The sequence below is a fragment of the Chiloscyllium plagiosum genome, chromosome 28 (assembly GCF_004010195.1).
Source record: "Chiloscyllium plagiosum isolate BGI_BamShark_2017 chromosome 28, ASM401019v2, whole genome shotgun sequence".
NCBI classification, from domain to species: domain Eukaryota; kingdom Metazoa; phylum Chordata; class Chondrichthyes; order Orectolobiformes; family Hemiscylliidae; genus Chiloscyllium; species Chiloscyllium plagiosum.
The window spans coordinates 45,581,921-45,596,270 of NC_057737.1; the positions used below are offsets into that span (position 1 = coordinate 45,581,921).

The window sequence follows — 14,350 nt, forward strand, 5'->3', positions numbered from 1 at the left end:
ACATGAGCCATGCATATTTTCAATTGCATTTAGATGAAGATTCCCAGGAGTATGCTACAATTAATACCCATAAGGGCTTGTATCAATGTCATTTGGGATATTGTCAGCTTGTTCAATTTTTCAGTGGATGATGAACAACATTTTGCAAGGTCTGTCTCAGGTCACTATTTACCTGGATGATGTTCTAAGAACAGGAAAGACTGAGAAGCAGCACTTACAGAACTTGGGTATAGTCCTAAGGTGTTTTTCCAAGGTGGGCATATGCCTAAGAAGGGAAAAATGTGCCATCCAGGCACCCCAAGTGACCTACATGGGTTACAGAGTCGACAAGACTGGGTTACACCCGTTGGAAGATAAAGTGAGGGCGATCAAAGGTGCCCCGGTTCCCATGTCTGTCTAGGAACTTATGTCGTTCCTTGGGCTGGTAAATTATTACGGAAACTTCATACGTAGCCTAACCTCCATCCTGGTACCTTTGCGCCAACTGCTAGCCTTGGAACTGATCGCATAGAAACGTCCTAGCTTTCAACAAAGTAAAGAAATAGCTGTCATCCTCAAAGCTATTGATGCAGTATGATGCCACTCTGATCACCACTGAGATGCTCCACAGAGGTCGGTATCCTGTCACCAGTCCTTGACTCTGATGGCTGACTCTGAAGAAGCAGTAATAAGGTCAAGGATTGTTCATGTGTAAATAAAGGGTGGCTTGGTGATGGGATAGCAACCTGTGTAGAGTTTTTGAGAAAAGATGAGGGAGTTATTATATGTCAAATTGATCTGAAACACACTGCCTGATAAGATGATAGAAACAGATTTAACATATTTGGGCCCTTCCGAATATTTTTGTGTGAAATAACAGGCTTCAACGGTGTTTCCCTGCAAATGCACCACCTGCTGGTGACATTGAGAATGCAGGTAATGTCAACACTGGGAAGGTCTTGTGAGGCAGTGGGCAATGTCTCTGCCTCTGAGCCAGAAGCTGTGGGTTTAAGTCCCACATGACAACCAAGGAAGGTCCATTCACAGTGCAACCAAACAGTTTGATAGTCACCTTGTAAATAGCACTCATGTCCATATGTCTGGGTGTAAGAGTGGGAGAGTCTCCAGGTCAGCCTCACAGCCTCTGCAGCCCAATCCAGGAAAAATTAACTCTGTAAACAGACATAGCCTTGTGCTTTGTCTGCCTTGTGTGTCACCCAGACATGGGATGAAATGAAGAATGCAACAGTGAAAAGTAATTTTTATCAAGTAAACCACCAAGCTATTGGCCACTATTAAGAATTCCTGCCTGCATGGATCTTCCCGTGATCCCATTACAAATAGGTGGTAAAGGAAAAGGAGCGAGATAGGACCAAAAAAAACCCCTTTGTGTCCTTCCAAATATTTTTGTATGAATTAAGAGGCTTAGAATCATAGAGTCATACAGCATGGAAACAGACCCTCCGGCCCAACTCATCCGTTCCAACCAGTTTCCAAAACTGAACTAGTCCCATTTACCTGCATTTAGCCCATATCCCCCTAAAGCTTTCTTATTAATGTACCTGTCCAAAATGTCTTTTAAAAGTTGTTATTATACCTGCCTCTACCACCTCCTCTGGCAGTTTGTTCCATACACCATCACCCTCTGCATGAAAATGTTGCTGTTCAGGTTCCTTTTATATCTTTGCCCTCTCACTTAAATCTATGGACTTCCCTGCCCAGGGGAAAAGACCTTAGCTATTCACCCTATCCATGCCCCTCATGATTTTTATAAACCTCTAAAAGGTCATCTCTCACCCTCTGACATTCCAGGTTTGTGCCATCAACAAATGTGGAAACAATAGATTTGATCCATACATTTAATTCATCGACATGGATTGTGAATAAGCAGGACCCAAGCATGAATCCTTGCTGTAACCCACTGGTTACATCCTGCCAACTGTTGAATCAACAATTTATCAGTGCATAGTTTCCTGTCTGTGCAACAATTCTCAATCCAGACCAGCACATCACCTCCAAGTCCATGTGCTCCAATTTTGCTTATTCGCCCCTTTGGTTGGAACTTGTCGAAAGGCTTCTGAAAATTAAAATAAACCATTTTCTCTTCCCAGCACTCTACTCCCCAGTCTTATGTAGCCTATTTCTCTATAAATGTACTCTTCTATGGTTAATGGAAGTGCAGCAGATCTCAGGTTCCATCCGCAAATCCACAGCAGCATGTGTCCACGGATTCTAAATAATGAAGGTATAAATTTATTCCAGACAGTGTAACAGTCGTCCATTTATAGCCCGGTTTTATTTGTGAATTTTACTGTTTTATATTACTGCCCAAGGTAAATGTCTATCCCACAGTGTAAAAAGCTGTGTTTTCATAAAAATGTGACTCATATAAAGAAAACAAGACACTGTAGCCTTTTAAATTTGGAAGGTATTAAAGATACATTTATAATAAAACCAGTTTCAATGACTGCATAGACAAAATGTGTGGGTGACTGAGCACATTGCACCACGACCATGCTATGTCTTAGAAAACTTCAAATCCAATTTATATCACAGACATAAACCATTTTTCTAAATGCTTGAAAGAGGCGTGGAGTGTTGACATTGCCTTCCTTTCCCTTACAGCTGAGGGCACAGGATTCACAATATCCTCAGAGGAGCAGCAGTTTTTTTTACTGCTTATGGATGTGTGCGTATACATCAATGTATTTATGTCTGAGTTTGTATGTACCTGAGCATGTTTCTGTATGTTCAGTGTGTATGTGCATTTGTATCACGTTTATTTGTGTGTGGGTGTTAGTAAATCTGTATTTGTCTGTGTGTATACTTTCACTCCCTCTGATGTTCAGCAGTGTGTACCATCTACAAGATGCACTGAGGCTTCTTAGACAGCACCATCCAAACTCAGAACCACTCTCATCTAGAAGGACAAGGGCAGCAGATATGTGGGAACACCATCACCTTCAAGTTCCCTTCCAAGCCGCTCACCATCCTGATTTGGAAGTATTCCTTCACTGTCACTGGGTTAACATCCTAGAATTCCCTCCGTAAAGGTCTACCTACAGCACTTTGCAGTGGTTCAAGAGGGCAGTTTGCCACCACTTTCTGAAAGGGCAATTAGGAATGGCCAATAAGTGTTGCTTCAGCCAGTGACTCCCACTTTCTATGGCAGAATAAAACAAATTCTTATTTGTGTCTGTATGTGTATTTGAATGCACAAATTTTCTGGCAAGAGAAAAGGCTAATGAGAACTCGTTTTTGAAAGCATACACTGACTCATCAAATGTGCTTCTTTTTCTGTTCAAAAGTGTGCAGTCTTGCTTTGGTGTAAAAATAGGATTCCCAATACTATCGCTCAGGTTAGGAATGTGTAATCTGATCCCCTTTGTCAAAGTCCCTACAGAACTGATGTTTCAGCTAATGAGGGAACTCATTTGTGTCGGGGGAAGGGAGTGGTTTGAGTAGGGTAAATAGAGAAGTGGGGGCAGAAGTGGATGGAGGAGAAGTGGTAGGATGAGAGATGGGGAAGGATAGATGAGGAGGAATAGGAGAAGAGAGAGGTGGATGGAGGAGGATTAATATGAGAAGGGGGAGGGGAGGATGGAGAATGCCGAGGGTGTATGAAGGCTTTGGAGAGGGTGCAGAAGGCATTTGTAGGGGTAATTGCAAAGCAGCAGGGCTGTAGCTACCAGATAGAAAAGCTGTATCTCTACGCTTGACAGGAGACGACAGGAATTTTTGGGCATATTTAATCATTAATATCTGTATATCGAAAGGACTGTTTATTTTGTATCAAAGCATACAGAAAAAAAGCATGTTTCTCTTTTTTTTCTAAGTGTGATGATTCCAAGCTGACATAAGTTACCCTTTGGCATCTTGCCCAATTGTTCCTTATTCAGTGAACACTGGCAGAATCATTGATCACAGGCAGAACCTTTATCCAGAGCTTCTGAGCAAGTGAGTATGAGAAAAATGCACTGAGGGTTATCAGACTCTCTCGGTGTCAATGTCAACGGCTCCTGCCATCAATCATAAGACTATTGATGCAATTATTTTTGACCAATTACATCTGTGATGGAACGTTTACGGTAGTGTATGCAGCAGGGTGTGAGAGATGCAACAAACATGCAGAATGTTGGATTTGTATTCTAATGGTGTTGTAGGCTGTTACATGAGGGATGTCAGGCAGGACTCCACAGCCACAAAAGCATGGGAGTTATGTTATAGCTATGCAGAGCTCTGGTTAGACCCCATTTAGAGTACTGCACTCAATTAGACACATTATCCCTCAGGATGAATATACTGGTGATAGAGGTATGCAGCAGAGGTTTGCCTACACAATAATACAGGGGCTAAAAGAATTAAATTATGAAAATAAATTATGATAAAATTAAGTTTAAAATTAAATTGTTAGAAGATTAAGGAAGGGCTTTTATGTCCCTAACACTGGGCCAGGAGGTCTGAGTTCAAGTCTCACCTGCTCCAGAGGAGTGTCATGATGTCTCTGAACAGGTTGATTAGAAAATATTCAAACTTGACTATTTAGGTGGTGGTTGCAAAGGATTAGAAGAGTAAAGGGACTTCTAATTAACTTATTTAAATGTTAAAGGAAAATCCAAAGCAGTTCTACAAATATGTAAAAATCAAGACATTGACTCAGGACCAATTACAGATCAAAAGGATAATTTGAAAATGGAGGCAGAACATGAGTTTTGTTTCATTCATTCATGGAAAATGGGTGTTGCTGCCTCTGCCAGCATTTATTGTGCATCTCTAGATGTCCTTGAGAAAGTGATAGGGAGCTGTCTTTTTAAACCGCTGTCATCCATTTGGTGTAGGTGCAACAACTGTGCTGTTAAGAAGGGGCTTCCAGGAGTTTGACCCAGTGACACTGAAGGAGCAGTGATATCTCTCCAAGTCAGGATGGTGAGTGGCTTGGAGTGGGACTTGCAGGTGGTGGTGTTCTCATGTATCTGCTTCCCTTGTCCTTCTAGATGGAAGTGGTGGTAGGTTTGGAAGGTGCTGACTAAGGATGTTTGGTGAATTTCTGCAGTTCATCTTATAGATGTACACACTTCTGCTACTGAGTGTCAGTGATAGAGGCAGTGAATGTTTGTGGATGTAGAGCAAATCAAGTCAGCTGCTTTGTCCTCGGTGGTGTCAAGCTTCTTGTATTGTTGGACTGATGCCCGAAACGTCAATTCTCCTGCTCCTCGGATGCAACTTAACAGGCTGTGCTTTTCTAGTGCCACATGTTTTGACTGTGATCTCCAGCATCTGCAGTCTTCACTTTCTCCTAGTCCCTGTACCCACTCAGGCAAGTGGGGATCTTTCTGTCACATTCCTGACTTGTGCCTTATAGATGGTGGACAGGCTTTGGAGAGTCAGGAGGTGAGACGGCACGGTGGCACAGTGGTTAGCACTGCTGCCTCACAGCGCCAGAGACCCGGGATCAATTCCCGCCTCAGGTGACTGACTGTGTGGAGTTTGCACGTTCTCCCCTTGTCTGCGTGGGTTTCCTCCGGGTGCTCCGGTTTCCTCCCACAGTCCAAAGATGTACAGGTCAGGTGAATTGGCCATGCTAAATTGCCCGTAGTGTTAGGTAAGGGGTAAATGTAGGGGTATGGGTGGGATGCGGGTCGGTGTGGACTTGTTGGGCCGAAGGGCCTGTTTCCACACTGTAATGTAATGAGACACTTACCGCAGCATTCCTAGCCTCTGACCTTCTCTTGTAGCCACTGTATTTACATGCCAAGCCCAGGTCAGTCTCTGGTCAATGATAAATCCCCCAGGGATGTTGATAATGGATAATTCAGCAGTGCTTGTGCCATTGAATGCCATGGAACAATGGTTGAATTCTATCTAGTTGAAGATTGTCATTGCATAACTCTTATGTGGTACGAATGTTGCCAGCCTCTAGTCAACCCAAACCTGGATATTGTCCAGATCTTGTGTATATTTGGACATGGACTGATTCAGATGAGTTTTGAATTGTGCTGAACATTGAGCAATCATCAGCGAACATCTTCACTTCTGACCTTATGAGGGAAGATCATTGATCTTATCATGGTTGGGCTTAGGATACTACCCTGAGGAACTCCTGAATTAAACAAATTGCAGAATTGCTGAACAAATAAGAGTAGCAATTTTGTTGTCAAAGCTGTGGGGAGAGTGCGACATGCTATTTTCACCATGGGTTTCACTGAGAAGCTGAACAGTCAGAATTGAGAAATTTTGAAAGCCTTAGGGCGGCACAGTGGCACAGTGGTTAGCACTGCTGCCTCACAGCGCCAGAGACCCGGGTTCAATTCCCGCCTCAGGCGACTAACTGTGTGGAGTTTGCACGTTCTCCCCGTGTCTGCGTGGGTTTCCTCCGGGTGCTCCGGTTTCCTCCCACCATCCAAAAGATGTGCAGGGTCAGGTGAATTGGTCATACTAAATTCCTTGTAGTGTTAGGTGAGGGGTAAATGTAGGGGTATGGATGGGTTTCGCTTCGGCGGGTCGGTGTGGACTTGTTGGGCCGAAGGGCCTGTTTCCACACTGTAATCTAATCTAATCTAATCTAATGAAGATACATATAAAAGAAATGCTTGTGTCCATAAAACAATGTCCACTAACTAGGGACCTTTTAAATTGCCAATTAAGTACATTTAAGATGTAATCATTGATGTAATGTAGGAAACATAGCAGAATAAAACATGCACAGATAGTTCCACAAACAGCAGTGACATGAATAACCAAAAAAATCTGCTTTAGGTTCATCTTGAATCTATTTTAGGTTTCAGTTCAAGAATAAATATTGACAAGATCATAGGAAAGACTCCACAACTTCTTGCTATGCAATATTCTTGTTGGCGTGTGAGGGCAATACCAACTTAGAAATAGGGGTGGCTCAGTGGTTTGCGCTGCTGCCTCACAGTGCCAGGGACCTGAGTTTGATTCCATCCTTGGGTAAATGTCTGCGTGGAGTTTGTACGTTCTCCCCATAACTGCATGGGTTTCCTTCAGGTGCTCCAGTTCCTCCCACAGTGTAAAGATGTGGAGGTTAGGTGGATTGGCCATGCTAATTTGCCCATAGCATTCAGGGACGTGCACATAGGTGGATTAGCTATGAGAAATGGAGGGTTATGGGTCGGGATGGGATGCTCTTTGGAAGGGTAGTGTGCACTTGATGGGCCAAACTGAAGGGATTCTATGATTCTACATTATGTGCTCGAGTCCCTGAAGTGGCATTTGAGTGTGTACGTTTCTTACTTAGAGGTGGCTGTGCTACCAGTGAACAAAGGCTGAGATAATAATTGAGACTTCATTGAAGAGACACAGCACATAAGAAGCTTGTCTCATAGTCTCAGGACATGTTAGGGCTGATTTTGTGCTCCTGAACCACTGCATGAGTAGGCACTGGCAGAGTGATCAGCTAGTCTTGCCAAATGCTGCAAGGTCAGCTCAAAATAGAGTTTATACTTCACTTATGGTTTGAATCTTACACAGAGAGCGTGATCAAGAGAATGTCAAATGTAAATCATTAAATGACCATTTGACCACAAAAACTACTTTTCAAAATTAAGGGAATACAACAAATCATCTTTTTAACAACAATACTTTTAGTGTATTTAATATAATAATCCATTCCAAGACAGGAGCTGTATGAAAAAAATGAGACACCAAGCCAGATAACCAAAAGAGATCTGAAATAAAAACAAAAAGTGCTGAAGAATAAACAAGAAAACCGTGGATACTGTAGACCTGCAACACCGAGGATGCTGGAGAAACTCAGTGGGTCTGACAGCAACTACGGAGAGAGAAAAACAGAGTTCCTGTTTCATTGCAATGACTTCTTCAACAATGGAAATCTCTGACTGATAGGTCAGTTCTAAGGACTGTCCTAAAGGAGGAAAGAGTGGTGCAGAAAATTACAGCAGAGAATTCCAGAGTGACCATACGATGATATGGTGCAGGAGCAGAAGTAGGCCATTTAGCCCATCGAATCTATTCTGTTATTCAACCAGATCATTAATGCCCAGTCATTGTCATTCATGCTTAAAATTGAGGATGCTCAAAAGGCCTCAATTGAAAGAGCACAGAGATCGAGGAATGTTGTGCAATTGAAGATTAGAGACAGCAAGAGTCAAAGTCCAGATGAATTTAAAAACAAGGAACAGAATTTTCAAATCAAGTCTTTGTCTAAGCAGGAGCTAATGTAGCTCAGTAGCTTAGGGAAAACATATGATGTGATTGGCATGAGCTAGGACACAGGATTTTTTGATTATCTCAAGTTTACAGAGAGTAGAATGAAAGAGGCAAGCCAGGTTGTGTTGGAATAATCCAGAGGTAACAAAAGCCTGAATCCAGACAACTAAGCACAAGTGTTTGTACATATGGTGAAAAGGAGCTTGAGGAATGAATTCCATTTCAGCTGCATTGGTATAATTTGCCACCGTAAAAATACCTGGGGCCCCACCCCCTAATTCCTGTATCAACTGTAAGACTCACATTATACCTGTTGGACTATAACCTGATGTTATGTGATTTTTAACTTTCTTCACCCCAGTCCAACACCGGCTCCTCCAAATCACATTATTTTTGTTTGATTATTCAGGAGATGACTGGCTGGGCCACTATTTATCACTCACCCTTAATTGTCCAGTAAAAGCAAATAGTGAGCTACCTCCTTGAACTGCTGCAGACCATTAGATGTAGGTAGACCCATAGTGCTGTGGGAAGTGAATTCCAGATTTTTGACCCAACAACAGTAAAAGAAAAGCGATGCATTTCCAAGTCGGGATGGTGAATGGCTTGGAGATGTACATGCGGCTGGTGATTTTCCTATGTATCTTCTGCCCTTGTCCTTCTACATGGTAGTGGTTATGGGTTTGGAAGGTACTGGGTGAATTTCTGTGGTGCATCTTGAAGATTGTACATAGTGCTGCTACGTAGGTGGTGGATGGAGTTGAGGATTGTGGATGTGGTGCCAGTCAAGCAGACTGCTTTGTCCTGAATGCTGTCATGTTTCTTGAGTGTTGTTGGAACTGCACCCATCCAGGCAAATGGGGAGTCAGAGACCCTTAGGGTGGGTATCCCCAGAATACGCCAGAAGGTTGTGAAGGAGCACTATTCCAACATTACACAGCTTAATTCAGTTGAAGAAAGCTGCATAAAAATGGTGTCATGGTACTAGTCTTGACAGCATTACTTCAGTATATTGGAGATGTTTCATCACAAGAACGTCTAATGAAGCCTCCAAGTCTTCCCTTGGGTCATCTAATACATCAACCCTCACAGCACCCCAACATTTGAAAGCCAATGGGCCCTTCATTATCAGCTTGCATGATTCATCTCCCTTGGCTTTCCTTTATCTCATCTTCAATCTCTGGATAATGAATAAATGGAAGTTCAAGGATTTCCTAATGAATTATAAACTATTTCCTCGATCTCTTGCAGCAGTGTCCACATCCTCCACCCTTCAGGAGACTCTAGTACCATCTGCAGACTTTACAATTGCAAGCATCAGCATGGCCAGCTTCCACCTGAACTGGGCTGGGACCAGTGTCCTGGCAAATGAATATTCAGGGTAAAAACAATGACTGCAGATGCTGGAAACCAGATTCTGGATCAATGGTGCTGGAAGAGCACAGCAATTCAGGCAGCATCCGAGGAGCTTCAGCAGAATCGACGTTTCGGGCAAAAGCCATATTCAGGGCTATTCGTGGGGGGTTTGGGAAATGTAGGTTTCTAACACAAGAGGACATGGCAGCACTACAGGGCAGCTATTTAGATAATGATAGCCAGAGTTGGACTGGAAGGGACATTGTGTACAAATGTAGAAAAACAGCTGGAAGTAGGGTCCAAGGGGGCAAAAATAGTAAAAAGGCAAACTTAATGGTGCTTTATTTGAAAACACATAGTACACAAAATAAGTGAGTTAATGGTCTAAATAGAGTTTAATGTTTATGGTTTCATAGCCCCTTACAGAGACTTTGTAAAAAGAGATCAAAGGTGAAATGGGAATTACATGTTGAAGGGTATGTGACTTTTCAAAACAACAGCCAGGAAGGAAAGGATGCTGGGATAGCTTGGTATAGAATGGAATAAATATGAAAGCAAGAAATAGTTCTGGATGGGAAGATGCAGAACACATATGGGTGGAGGAAAGAAATAAAAAAGGACTCATCGCAACCCCCTACCCTGCCACTGTAGCTATACTGTGTTTACAGAATGCTCAGGAGATGGTGAGGGCCTGTAAAAAAGGCAATATATTAATCTCCAAGTAGACTGGGAAAGTCAGATTGACAAAAGTAGTCATGAAAAAAATACATTGAGTATATTTGGGACCATTTTCTAGAACACTACACAGTGGGCCCAACCAGGCATCAGGCTACTTTGGATCTGGTGATGTGTAATGAGGCAGCTTTAATACATTATGTTCCAGTAAAAGATCCCCTAGGAAACAGTGACCATGACATGGCAGAATTTAATATTCAGCTTGAAAGGGAGGGACTTGGGTCAGAACCAAGTCTGCTAAACTTAGATTAGAATAATTACAAAGGAATGAAGGTAGAACTAGCTGGAGTAGACTGGGAAAGGGGTTTAGCAGCAAAGATGCTTGAGGAACAATAGCAGATGTTTAAAAAAAAATCACGGCACAGTGCAAAGATATATTCCAGTCAGAAAGAAGAATCTTAAGGGGATAAGCCAATGATGGTGAACCAGGAAAGTTGAGGATAGCATCAAATTGAGAGTAAAAACATACAATGTGGCAAAGATTAGTGGTAATCAAGAGGATTGGAAAAGATTTTAAAACCAATAAAAGACAACCAAAATAAAAAGAAGGAGAAGATAAACTTGGAGCAGAAACTTGCAAGGGAGCTCAAGACAACAGAAAGAACTTCTTTAAAAATATAAAAAGAAAGAGACACAGCCAAATTGAACATAGGGCTCTTACAGAACAAGGCTGGGGAAATAATAATGAGGAATCAGGAAATGGCAGAGGAGTTGAATAAATACTTTGCATCAGTCTTCTTGTAGATGATATTATTGGCATTCCAGAATAACTAAATAATCAAGAGGCAAAAGACAGAAAGGAAATAAGTGCAATAACTATGATTTGAGAACAGATGCTCGGAAAAATAATTAGGTTAAAGAACAAAAATGTTCCTGGACATGATGGGATGCATCCTCAGATATTAAAGGTATATACGGAGATAGTGGATGCACTGGAAGTAATCTTCCAAGAATCATTAAATTCTGGAAACGTTACAGTGGACAGCAAAACTGTCAATGTAACACATTTACTGAAAAAGGAAGGAGACAAAACAGTAGTAACTATAGGACGTTAGCTTAACTTCTACTATTGGGGAAATAGTAAAAACTATTATAAAGGATGTAATAGCAAAGCATTTAGAAGTAATAAGATGAAGCAGAATTAGCTGGCTTCACAAAGGGAAAACCATGTCTGACAAATTTATTAGAATTCTCTAAGGAGATAACAAATAGGATCGGTGAACAGCAACTGGCGGATGTAACATGTTTGGATTTTGAGGAGGCATTTGATAAGGCACCACATGTTAGCCTACTTAATACGAGTGTTGGAGGTAGCATGGATAGACACAAGCAGTTAGAATAAGACAGTCATTTTCACGATGGTAATCTGTAACTAGTGGAGTGCCACAGGGATCCATGCTGGGGCTACAGTTATTGGATGGGGAACGCACTATTGCCAAGTTTGCGAATGACCCAAAAATAGTGAGTAGTGAAAGATGTCTCAGTCTGCAGAGAGATGATTCGGAGATGCGGGTGTTGGACTGGGGTTTACAAAGTTAAAAATCACACAACACCAGGTTAATCAGCAGAGGGCTGTGAGGCTGGGTCATTGAGTATATTTAAGGCTGTGATAAACAGGTTTTTGATCAGGAAGGGAATCAAGAGTTGTGGGGACAAAACAGGTTTAATTGGAAGCACACTAGCTTTCGGAGCAACGCTCCTTCATCAGATGATTCACCTGATGAAGGAGCGTCGCTCCGAAAGCTAGTGTGCTTCCAATTAAACCTGTTGGACTATAACCTGGTGTTGTGTGATTTTTAACTTTCTGCAGAGAGAGATATGGACAGGTTAGGGAGTGGACAAAAGCTTGGCAGATGCTAGATGATATGGGAAAATATGAGGCTATGCATTTTGGCAGAAAGAATAGAGGAGCTGAATAATTATTTAAATAGAGAAAGACTACAGACTACAACGATAGCACGGAGGGATTTGTGCACAAATCCAAAACAAAACTATTATCCTAGTTCAGCGGGTAATAGGGAAGTCAAATGGAATGCAGAGAATTGCATATTTCACAGAGAATAGAGTATAAAAGTAGGGAGGTCTTGTTAAAACTGTAAAAGGATCTAGTCAGACCACAGCTGGAATACTGTGAATAACTTTGGACATGCTGGCATAGGAGGCAGTCCGGGGAAGGTTCACTTAGCTCAACCCAGGCATGGAGAACGTTTCTTCTGAGAAGTTGACTTGGTTGGGTCTGTATTTATTGGAGTTTGGATGAATGAGCGGTGACCTTATTGAAGCATGGAAGATTCTTGGGTGACTTGACAGGGTACATGTGGAAAGGTTGTTTTCCCTTATGGGAGACCCTAGGACAGAAGGACATAATCTCAGAATAAGGGGTCCCCTTTAAGAGAGAGAGAGAGAGACGAGGAATTATTCTTTCAGACAGTGGTAAATCTGTGGAATTCTTTCCTGCAGAGGGCTGTGAGGCTGGGTCATTGAGTATAGTTAAGGCTGTGATAAACAGGTTTTTGATCAGGAAGGGAATCAAGAGTTGTGGGGACAAAACAGGAAATTGAGTTGAGAACTACCAGATCAGACATGATCTCATTAAATAGCAAAGCAAACTCGATGGACTGAATGGCATCAGAGGAGCAGGAGAATCAGGGCTTATGCCTGAAACGACGATTCTCCTGCTCCCAGGATGCTGCCTGACCTGTTGTGCTTTTCCAGCACCATACTCTTGGACTGATCTCCAACATCTGCACTCCTCACTTTCTCCTCAATGGACTGAGTGGCCTAAGTCTGCTCCTACCAGGGTTGAAGGGGGCATTGTGCAGCAAAGTATTTTTTTTTTGGAACTAAAAAATATGCTGGAGATCCTCAGCAAGTTCATGCAGCAATTGTCTAGAGACTGAACGTTACAGCCATATGACCTTTCATCAGAGCAGGGTTTATTTGGCACAGGTTACTCCCCTCACTGGGTAAGATGCCAATATTCCTGATAAACACTTTCCAGGGTGTTGCTCCCGTACGAAAGGCGCATACAGTATAATGTATGAAATTGAAGTAAATAATGTCACTCTACCAGCCTGACAAGATCTCTCTGCTTTATACAGAAGACACGTGGGAAGATTTTCAGCTGTTTTTACTTGCATTAACAGCCATAATATGTCAACAGCCAGGCGCTTCCCAATGCATATTAAACAGAGTCAGATCGTATTTCATCAGCAGCAGCGCAAAAAAAAATTCGCTGCTGCACTTGGCAATTAATTTAGGAAACAAAGTGCGCGACCAATCTGCAGAGCGCTGTGCATTTCCTACCAAATTTGGGGAGCAGTAGGGGGATGGGGAAGGGAGGACCGCCTCAACCACCCTTGACGCATCACACCCCCGGGAGGGCGTGGCATCTAACTGATTAACAGAACGACTAGCCAATGGGATCCTTGGAGTTCACACCTACCCCTCGCCAATGGGGATTGAGGGTGGGGCCGGGATGAAGCTGCACGCCGCGTCGTTATGATTTACACAGGGCTTAGCCAATTGAGTGCAGTGATCCTTGCACGCCGTTCACGCAATCCTGCCAACGGAGATTGAGGGCGGGGGCGGGTCGACAGGGCATTGCGCGACAGTCTGATTGATAAGGAGACCCAGCCAATAGCCTGATCGGAGCTGGGACCCGCCGGCACCCCACATCCACCAATAGCGATTGATGATGGAGGCGGGTTAATCGGGTAGCCCCGCCCCTTACACACAAGGCTCGGTCGCACAGTGAAATGGGCGGGGAGGTGCCCTGCGCATGCGCGGAGCAGGCCGGCGAGCCTCAAACTTGAAGAGAAAGCGAGTCGGTGCCGATAACAGAGGGACATAGAGTGTGTGAGGGAAGACACAGAGAGACAAGAAAGGGAGAAGAATAGAAAAGCAGCCAAACGGTTCTCTGTGCTCGACGGCCAGCTAAACATGACAGAGCCGCAGTCGGCACTCTTACTCCGAAGGCAGCTGGCAGGTAAAGGAATCTTATCGGGAGCCGCGGTATCTCCTGCACCATTTCTAGACACGGTCGTTTCACGAATATGGAGCGACCAGCGCCGCAGCAACTCTTGTTCCT

At 43.1% G+C, this 14,350-nt stretch overlaps 1 protein-coding gene across 1 annotated transcript in view; it reads left to right on the forward strand.

Moving 5' to 3' along the window:
• Positions 1-13,990: 13,990 nt before the first annotated feature.
• The window catches only part of ube2g1a (ubiquitin-conjugating enzyme E2G 1a (UBC7 homolog, yeast)), a 71,549-nt gene continuing 71,189 nt past the window's right edge, over positions 13,991-14,350 (forward strand). Inside the window, exon 1 of the transcript XR_006315833.1 lies at positions 13,991-14,248. The gene's annotated coding sequence lies outside the window, so the exon portion shown is untranslated. The remainder of the gene's footprint in view (positions 14,249-14,350) is intronic.